This window comes from Cyprinus carpio, chromosome A16 (genome assembly GCF_018340385.1).
Source record: "Cyprinus carpio isolate SPL01 chromosome A16, ASM1834038v1, whole genome shotgun sequence".
Classification (NCBI taxonomy): Eukaryota; Metazoa; Chordata; class Actinopteri; order Cypriniformes; family Cyprinidae; genus Cyprinus; species Cyprinus carpio.
This window is the reverse complement of record NC_056587.1, coordinates 19142327-19153080: the sequence shown is the minus strand read 5'-3', so window position 1 is coordinate 19153080 and position 10754 is coordinate 19142327.

Here is a 10754-nt window from a genome sequence, read left to right as displayed (position 1 = left end):
TAATATACCCATACCTTTTTTTTGGGTGGTAAATTAAAATGGAGCACAGTGAAAATGCACATTCTAGTCAAGAACTTTCTGCTCAGACAGCTAGGAGTATGACTGCTACTTCTAATAGCATAGTGAATCGTCCTGTGTTTATGCCAGAGACATTTACAGGTAGCGGCCGTGACTGGTCTGATTGGTCCCAGCAATTTGAAATGGCCGCAGAGGTGAATAATTGGAATGGGGATCTAAAATTGAAATTTATGTCACTTTTGTTGTCTGGCAGAGCGAGAGATGTATTCTGTGGTTTGACCATAGAAGACCGTAGTAGTTATGCCAAACTAAAAGAAGCGTTGAGCAAGTGTTTTGATCCTTGTGAAAGTGAGGATTGGAACCGTGCAAGTTTGTCTGCTAGGTGACGATTACCTGGGGGAAAGCGCACGTGAGTTCGGAAATGCTTTAAGGCGATTAGTAGCCAAATCTTATCCAGTGGCTAACTGTGATACACAAGATTTACTAGCACGTGAGCAATTTATTGCACATGTTGGGTCCGGCGAACTGCGAATACAGCTCCGTAGTGCTAGACCAGCTACATTAGAAGCAGCCATAAATTTGGCTTCCGAATTGGAGCTTATTCGAGAGTTAGAGCGTAGTCAGATTACGCCTGAAATGAAGGTGCGTGGAGTGTCTAATAACAATCCTAATGATACTCAAATGGCTATATTGCTTGAAACGGTAGAGAGTTTGCGCCAGGAAGTTAGAACTTTACAGGTTACTGTTCAAAATCTTACCAAGACTCAAGTTAATAATGCCTCTTCTTTTAGGGCTCCTTCCCATCTTGAATTGCAGGGTTTTAATCGGGGCCAGAAGGGTCGTGGCGACGTATGTTGGGAGTGTGGTTGTGATCGCCATTTGAGAAAAGCATGTCCTTATGTACAGGGAAAATAGAGGGGGCGAGTAAAGAGGGCCAAATGCTCGTCCCCCTCCCTGATTATACGACTGGCCTACAAATTAGTGTTTCTTGTAGTGAACAGGGTGTTGGCGTGTTTCTATCAGCTAGAGTGGGAGGTAAAGTTTGTGATTTGTTGTTAGATACAGGTGCTCAGGTGTCTGTAGTGTCTAAAGAATTTTGGCAAAAGGCAACAAATGGGGGTTCTGAATTGGTCCCCTATTTAGGGAAGGTGTCTGTAGCTGATGGGGGACAGATGAATATTGTGGGAAAATGGTCAACTGTGTGTCAGATAGAGGCGTTGGCTTTGGCCACAGACTTTTTAGTGGCTGACATACCTTTGCAGGAGATTATTCTGGGCACAGACTTCTTGAGGAAGTTTGGTGCCGTGATTGACTTAAATACAAGATGTTGTACCTTAATGGGGAAGAGCCTACCCCTACAATTGGGTAATGTGAACAACAAGACCAGGACTGTATCAGTAAGGCAGGATGTGATTGTGCCCCCAAGAACTGAGGTTATAATTCCTGGTAGTGTAGAAGGAGTGGGACCGGAGTGTATGGAAGGAATGCTGGAACCTTCGGATAGATTGGTTACTGAAGTTCTGGTGGCCCGCGTGTTATGTAGGGTGGAAAAGGGAATGTTGCCGCTAAGGGTTATTAATGTGACAAGTGAGGAACTTATCCTAAGAAAAGGGATGACTATTGGAACTTTATGTACCGATGTTCAGATAGGGGATAGTGCAGTCAATTATTTGGGTTCATTGAAAGATTCAGTAGAGCAGCCATGGACCGCTGAAGTTTTGTTGCAAAATCTGGGGCTGAATAATAGAGGCCTGGAACCGACACAGTTACAAGCTGTTCAAGAGTTATTGAGTAACTATCTTACTGTTTTTAGTAAAAGTGATACAGATTTAGGGCGGACTCATAGGACCCTACATCAGATTGACACTGGGGATGCAAAGCCCATTAAATTGGCTCCTCGTCGGGTACCACTCCATTTGCAGCAGGAGGTGGCAGATCATGTGAAGCAGATGCAGGAAGGGGGTATCATACGACCATCCTGTAGTCCTTGGGCTGCTCCTGTTGTTCCGGTGAGAAAGAAAGATGGGTCATTGAGGTTCTGTTTCGATTATCGTAAGTTAAACGATGTTACTAGAAAGGATGCGTATCCTCTTCCCCGTATTGACGATGCATTGGATAGCCTAACTCATGCACAGTGGTTTTCTACTTTAGATTTAGCTAGTGGTTACTGGCAGGTTGAAGTGGACCCTATAGATCGCCCTAAAACAGCCTTTATAACAAGACAGGGGCTTTTTGAATTTAATGTTCTTCCTTTTGGGCTGTCCAATAGTCCAAGTACATTCCAAAGACTTATGGACTTGATTTTGGCAGATTTGCAGTGGTCCGTGTGTTTGGTTTACTTGGATGACATTATAGTTTTCGGGAAAAATTTTGGGGAACATCTACTGCGGCTAGGTCAAGTATTGTCCAAATTGCAGGCTGCCAATCTCAAAGTAAAACCATCTAAGTGCAATCTGTTTGCCACCAAAGTGCAATACCTTGGTCATGTTATTTCGGCTGAGGGGGTTATGGCCGATCCCAGTAAAGTGGAAGCTGTACAATCATGGCCAACCCCTAAAAATCAGACTGAGGTACGAAGCTTTTTGGGCTTAGCTTCATATTACAGGCGATTCGTAAGGGGTTTTGCTGAGTTGGCTAGACCACTGCATCGGCTTACAGAAAAGGGGAGGCGATTTCAGTGGGATGATTGTTGCCAGGTTGCTTTTGAGAAGTTGAAAGCGTGTCTTACCACTGCTCCAGTTTTAGCCTATCCAGACCCGCAGCGCTCGTTTATTCTGGATACAGATGCCAGTGACGTGGGGATAGGGGCCGTTTTGTCACAGGAAGTTGATGGCTTGGAGCAAGTGGTGGCGTATGCAAGTAGAACCCTGAGTAAACAAGAACGTAAATACGCCACTACAAAGAAAGAACTTCTTAGTGTGGTTAATTTTACCAAGTATTTCAAACATTTCCTGTTAGGGAAAGAGTTTTTGCTGCGAACAGACCATAATTCTCTTCGTTGGTTGCATAATTTCCAGGGTTTGGAAGGCCAATTGGCCCGGTGGTTGGAACAGCTGGCTGTTTTCCCATATAAAATTGTTCACCGACCAGGTAAAGAGCACATAAATGCTGATGCACTATCAAGATTACCTGCTTATTCTGGGGAGGATGGGGCTAGCTCTGTTAGTTATGTAGAAGTAGAACCTGCACCTCAGGGTGGTGTTTTGGAACAAGGAGAGGTATTGAATTATGAAATGGGGGAGGTGGAAGGAGGAAAGGATGATTTGACAAGAGCCCAGCACAGTGACCCAGAGTTGAGTTTGATGCTAAAACTGAAGAGTCAGAAAGGTAACAGACAGGAAGTAATGAATGCCTATCCATCCCTTAAGAAGTATGCCTTGGTCTGGGAGCAGATAGAGGTTCAGGGGCAGAGGTTGGTGAGGGTGCTGCCTCCAAAAATTGGTTTGAGCGCAAAAACTCAAGTTATTGTTCCACAGTCTATGGTGCCAGATATGTTGAGGTTATTGCATAATATAACAACTGGAGCCCATTTGGGAGTGCAAAAGTTACATGAAAAGGTGAGGGGTCGTTTTTATTGGCCGGGATGGTATAAGGATGTGAAACGATGGTGTCAGGAGTGTCCTGAATGTGCGGTTCATAAGGAAATTGGTCCGGTTCTCCGGGCCCCACTTATTCCTTCTGTAACATCTCGTCCTTACGAACGAGTTGCACTTGACATATTAGGGCCCCTTCCTGAGACCCTCCTCAAAAATAAATATGTGTTGGTTGTGGGGGACTATTTTTCAAAGTGGACAGAAGCGTACCCCGTCCCAAACCAGGAGGCAAAGACAGTAGCTAGAGTACTTGTAGAAGAGTGGGTGTGTCGTTATGGAACCCCTAGAAGTCTGCATTCCGACCAAGGTCGAAATTTCGAATCTAATTTGTTTGGTGAATTGTGTCGGTTGCTAGGCATTAATAAGACGAGGACAACTCCATATCAACTTCAGTCAGATGGAATGATTGAGAGGTTCAATCGTACATTGTTGTCTATGTTGTCTTTTTATGTTGATGACAATCAACAGAATTGGGACGTCCTTTTGCCTTATGTGATGATGGCCTATAGAAGTAGTGTTCATTCTAGTACTGGCTTTACCCCATATAAAGTTTTATTTGGCCAGGAGATGGTTTTACCAATTGACATTATGATGGAGGTAGACGGACAAGAGCGATTTGCATCTGTGAATGAGTATGTGAAGGGGGTAGCTGAAAGTCTTGCAACAGTAGTGGGGGCAGTGAAAAATCATCAGGCTAGAGCCTCAGAACATCAAAAGCGGTATTTTGATTTTTAAAGGCAAGTTTCAGTATTATTCAGTGGATGAGTTGGTATGGCTAAAGAATAAGGTTAGGAAGAAAGGGGTGAGTCCAAAATTGCAGAAACGGTTTAAGGGCCCATATAGGATTTTGGAAAGGGTATCTGAAGTGTTGTATCGGATACAGCCAGAGGCTGGAGGTATAGATCACGTGGTGCATTTTAATCAGCTGAAACCTTATGTCCCTTCTATGGTTGCAGAGTCTGTGGGTGGCCATACAACAGCCAAAGCTGACCATAAGACTACATCTGCCCCAAGTAGGGGGAAGAAAGAAAGGGGTCCAGGCTTTGGGTCTAGCTGGGTGTTTCGACGATCACGGCCACCTGATTTTCCTGTTGCTGGTGGGGGTTCCCATTCATCGGCTTCTGCCAGTGTCACCGAGGGCTTTCAGTCGGTTAGGTCACCTGCGGCTGTTGGAATACCTGCTTCACCTGGGCTGTCGGCTGCTAGCAGGGACTCTCAAACATCGCAGCTTTCTATTTAGGCTGAGGTGTCTTCGGCTTCGGTGGAAGTTCCAGTTGTGGACAGTTGGTATCCCCCGGAGTCTCCGGTCATAGTTAGAGAGCCTTCCTTAACTGCTGGATTTACTGTTGCTGAGGGGGCTGGTAGGAACGATTTGTCTGTGGCTGGGGGGAAATTGCCTATACCAGCTATATCTGCTACAGAGCGGGGCCGTCCCCTACGAAGACGAAAACCCCCTGTGTGGTTTAAGGATTACGATGGACCTGTTTAAGGACTCGAGGACGAGTCCTATTTTTTTCAAGAGGGGAAGTAGTGTAATGATTATGATTCTACTGATGCGTGACGTCACTGCTACGGACAAATACGGAAGGAATGATGTCTTTGAGCACACCTGTGGACAATGAACAATTTTGGGATGCTTTTAAATGCGGGGGAGAGGAAAGGTGAGGGCGCGCTGTTGCCTGATAATTAACTGTGAAAGAGACTGAGACGCTGTGTTTATTAAGCCTGCCGGGTTCGCAAAAGCAGGGGATCTGTGGCGTTCGTGGTTGGTTAGCACCACCCGCGTGAAGAAAACCGGGGTCCCACTTATTGGCCCGGAGTTAGATACTGGGGGGAATTTAGATAGATAGGGAAGAGAGTGTAGGTGGACTTGGCAGGCTGTTTGGAAGAAACCTTCTCGGCATTTCCGCGGAAGGGAAGGTTGAGTCCTCACAGTGACGGCAGGGGGTGTCGTCGGACGTGGACAGGGAAGTCCGAAATTATTTTATTATTACAGAGTTTGTGTGTTGTTATTTTTGTTGTGCTCAGCCATTGGTGATTACTGTCCTCCTGAATTATGTTGATTGCCTGTGCTGGTTATTACACCTAGGGCATGTGATTTAGGCGTGGAGTTTCTAACTGAGTGTGCTTTGCATGAGATTTCACATTATTTATGGTTTGCTGTGAATTTGGAATGAGTAACGTTACTTGGGTTCTCTTTTAAATGTGTGTCACGGTTTGATGAAATATGACTAGTGTATGTAATCGGGATATTTAAGTGAGACAACGCCAAATGGCTGCTATTGTTAATAAAAAGTGTATTCTTCTGTAATTCTTGTTCTTGAGTGTGTTTTGAGTGCTCCTCCCGGACCAGACCGGGTTAAAATTAAAGGTGGTGGCAGAATAGGTGTTAATCCGCAATAAGGAAGCTTACCAGTGGCCCCTAGTGGTGGCTAGAATTATTACTATATATATATATATTCTTTACAATAATATTTATTGGGGTATTTATTAGTGCCATTCTTGCGCTAAAAGAAAAATAAATACTACACCGTATTAATTTACATTTAATTTCATTTATTTTTGACAGGCATATTTAGTTAGTCTTGTCATTAATATATTAGTAATGATAATTATGAAGACATCATTTTTCATGTTTTCGTTTGGTGTTTTTGAATGAACGAATCATTTCGTTCACTGTTTCTGTCGTGAACGAGTCGCTGTTTCGAATCAGTTATGAGTCGCTAATAAATTAAAAGGGGCTCATATATCGCCACCAACTGGCGTAAGCTAAGATTTATTAGCATGATTGTCGATTATTTGCATTTTTTTATACCAAAACATATAGTACTTTAAGTATTAAAGTAAATAATACATATTGGATAAAAATGAAGAAATGAATGAAAAAACAAAATAATTTCACAATAAATTTATACAAATACTTAACAACAGGAATTATAAAGACATAATTTTTTATGTTTCCCTTGGGTGTTTTTGAATGAACGAATCATTTCATTCACTGTTGTTTCTGTGAACGATTCGCTGTTTTAATCGAATCATTTGAGTCAACGTTCTAATGACTCACTAATAACCTTTAAACCTAACACAACTAATTGACAGTCCCACTCGGCTAAATCTCAAATGTTTAGAAAAATCGACTTTATTAGATCTTTTTTTGACTAATGCACCTCATAAGTATAGGTGTTTTTGCCAACGATGTTAGTGATCACTGTGTCATAGCTGCTGTGAGGAATACCAAACGTCCAAAATTTAAACCTCAAATTCTCGTCATGAGAAACAGAAAACATTTTGTTGAACAGGCATTTCATCATGATTTGTATTTATTTGATTGGAGTCGCATTAATTTAATTAATGATATAGAGTTAGCTTGGAACTTTTTTCATAGTGCCTTCATGCAACTGATAAACAAGCATGCCCCAATGCGAAAAATAAGAGTGAAGGCCCAAAACAACCCTTGGTTTACACCAGAATTAGCCAAGCTTCTGCAGGATAGAAATGCAGTTTGGGCTAAAGCCAGAAGCACAAAAGCTGAGTCAGACTGGTTTCACTTTAGGAAGTTGAGAAACCTCTGTACTTCACAGATAAAAAAGGCAAAATGAGATTTCTATTTACTCGAAACATCACAAAATCTAAATAATCCGGTTAAGTTTTGGAAAATGGTTAAATCACTGTCGCAAGCCGACAATACAGAAATTAGCAAAATTATTACCAAAAACGGCCACCTGATAACAGAGAAGACCACTATTTTAGATAGTTTTAACGAACATTTTATTTCATCAGGTTCCTTATTTGAATCTCAACCACCTTCTTGTTCTTTGTCTAATCCGCTCACTGCATCCTTAACTGATACTTTATGTAATTTAACTACGCAAAAATTTGATTTCATTCAATTTTCTGTTTCCGATGTTCATAAAGCTCTTATCCAGTTAGATCCAAAAAAACCCGCAGGGCCTGATAAGCTGGAACCTTTTTATCTAAAGGTAGCAGCAGATTTTATTGCTGAACCTTTAGCATATTTATTTAATCTTTCTATCTCTTCGTGTGAACTTCCAAGGATCTGGAAGACTGCCTTCGTTTCTCCTCTATTTAAAGGGGGTGACCCATTGCATTTAAATAATTATAGGCCAATATCTAAATTGTGTGTCTTATCTAAACTTTTAGAGAAACTAGTGAACAAACAATTAAAAACTTATCTGGAATTAAATAAACTTCACTCTCCCTTCCAGTCCAGTTTTAGAAAACAACATAGTACCATTACAGCTGCAATGAAAGTGCTTAGTGATATAACTTCTGCTTTAGATGGTAAACAGATTTGTTCAGCTCTTTTCCTCGATTTATCAAAGGCTTTTGACACAGTTGATCATGGCATCTTATTAAAAAGTCTTGCCACTGTTGGTCTTTCTGAATCTGCTATAAATTGGTTTGCTGACTATTTATCAGGTAGAACACAGTCTGTGGTCTTGAAAGACTGTATGTCATCTGTCCTGTCAGTTTCAAAGGGTGTCCCTCAGGGATCAGTTTTGGGACCCATTTTATTTTCGTTATACATAAATAATATTTGTGATAACATCCCAAACATTAAATATCATCTTTATGCAGATGATTCTGTTATTTATTGCTTTGCGTCATCAGCTTCGCAAGCACTTCAATGTTTACAGACAGCATTTAATACTGTTCAGTGTCGCCTTCGTCAACTTAAGCTGGTTTTAAATATAGATAAAACTAAATTAATGATGTTTTCGACCTCTAAATTTGAACCAAAAAAATGTCCTGATATTTTATCATTGCAAGGCACTAAAATTGAATGTGTTATGTGTTATAAATATTTGGGCATTGTATTGGATAGTCAGTTAAGTTTTAAAGTGCATATTGACAAATTAATTTCCAAACTTAAGCTAAAACTTGGTTTTTATTACAGAAACAGAACCTTATTTTCATTTAATGCTAGAAAATATCTGGTATCTGCAACATTTCTACCTTTGTTGGATTATGGAGATATACTATATATGAATGCCCCAACACATTACTTAAAAAAACTTGATATAGTTTTCCATAGTGCTTTACGTTTTATTACTGGGTGTAGCTATCAAACGCATCACTGCATTTTTATATGAGAAGGCAGAGTTACCATCCCTGCATACCCGAAGAAGTTTTAATTGGTATTGTTTTATTTATAAGTCGATTTGCAGTCTTAATCCACATTATTTGTCTCTCAATTTCTCAAATTCCAACGGACGCTACAAACTCCGCTCAAATGATTTGATGCATCTGAAAGTTCCTAGGGTTCGAACAGAGATAGGGAAAAAAAGGTTTTACATATAATGCTTCCTCCTCTTGGAATTACCTACAGGGTACCCTAAAGCTTACCACGTTACCGTCACTAAATGAGTTTAAGCTACTTTTAACAATTACATGTTTTATCCTTTGGTAAATTGTTGTTGTGGTTTATGAGTGTGTTTTTTATGTTTTTGTTGTATATTGTATAATTGTATACTTTTGCTATTTGTTGCTGCCTTCTTGGCCAGGTCACTCTTGTAAAAGAGATTTTAATCTCAATGAGTTTTAACCTGGTAAAATAAAAGAACTGAACTGAACTAAATAAAATAAAAGGCGCTCATAACAAAATAATTTCACAATAAATATATACAAATACTTAACAGGAATTATAAAGACATAATTTTTCATGTTTCCCTTGGGTGTTTTTGAATGAACGAATTATTTCGTTCACTGTTGTTTCTGTGAACGATTCGCTGTTTTAATCGAATCAGTTGAGTCAACATTCTAATGACTCGCTAATAAAATAAAAGGCGCTTATATATCCCACCAACTGGCGTAGGCGGAGATTTATTAGCATGATTGTCGATTATTTGCAGTTATTTTTTTATTTTTTTACCAAAACATATAGTACTTTAAGTTTTAAAATAAATAATACAGAATGGATAAAACTGATGAAATCACAATAAATATATACAAATACTAGGAACTAATCAGTGAATGATGAGTGAATGATACTTTGGAGAGGGATGAATAAAATAATTTATTGTGGTCCTACAGCCTAATATTTTATGTTCTTTTATATTATTTTAACGTATCTTAATAATATTGACAAATTATTCTAACTTAATTGAAATGGTGTCACGAGGACCTTTTTATATGTTCTTCTGAAACTCTGCCTCTTATGGAAAATGATCTCTAAACTTAATTGTTGTTTGGGTACAAGAAATAAACCACCAAATTATTATTATTATAAATAATAATAATACTGTATTTAAAAATGATATTTAAGGTTAAAGACAAATTGTAATGAAATAAATATTGTATAGACCTTTTGTTTTGATTATGATGATGATGTAAAGTATGCTGATTATAAACTCTGATGTAATCTCTGATGATTCTTTTGAGGTGAACAGCCCTGTTCACTTTTTGCTGTTGTATCATCTTCCCATCCTCTATTCCACTGAAACCCCAGGGTACATTTGGTCATTGGACCGGACTGCAAATAATTCTCCCCTATAAGTAGGGCAGAGCCGGCCATTCTTTGACAGCGGCACAGGGGTCTTTGCCAGAGAACTGGCCATAATGCCACAATGAGATCTCGGCAGAGGGCCCAGGCGGCTGGGCACGAGACAGTGAATGTAGTTGAATGAGGACACAGAGACCTACTTACACCAACTAGGTACTGAGAGACAGACCCCAAAAGAAAGAGAAATATGGCATATTTGCTGCTAGAAATCCCTTTATATTTTTTGTTATTCCATTACATTTTTAAAGCATTAGAGATAAATTATGTGTTTTTATAGCGAGAACTAAAAATGTAGTCCCCAATTAACTAGACCTGCAGATTAAGCCTTTTACATTTTATTTTGATGTTTCCATAATTTACATTGTACTTACTGTTTATTGCTTGAAAATAACTCTTATACTAATTATTTCTATATAGTTTTATTTTAGTATCATTGTTATACTATATTGAATTTATTAATGGATTTTGAATTACATTTTATTTTTGTAATTTTTGTTTTCATTCGATTTCAATTTTAAAGTTGTAGTAATTTTGTGTTTTTGTCATATTTATTAGGTTTTTTTTAAGTATGTCAGTTTTTATTAAGTATTTTTTTATTTTATTTTATATGGTTATACTTA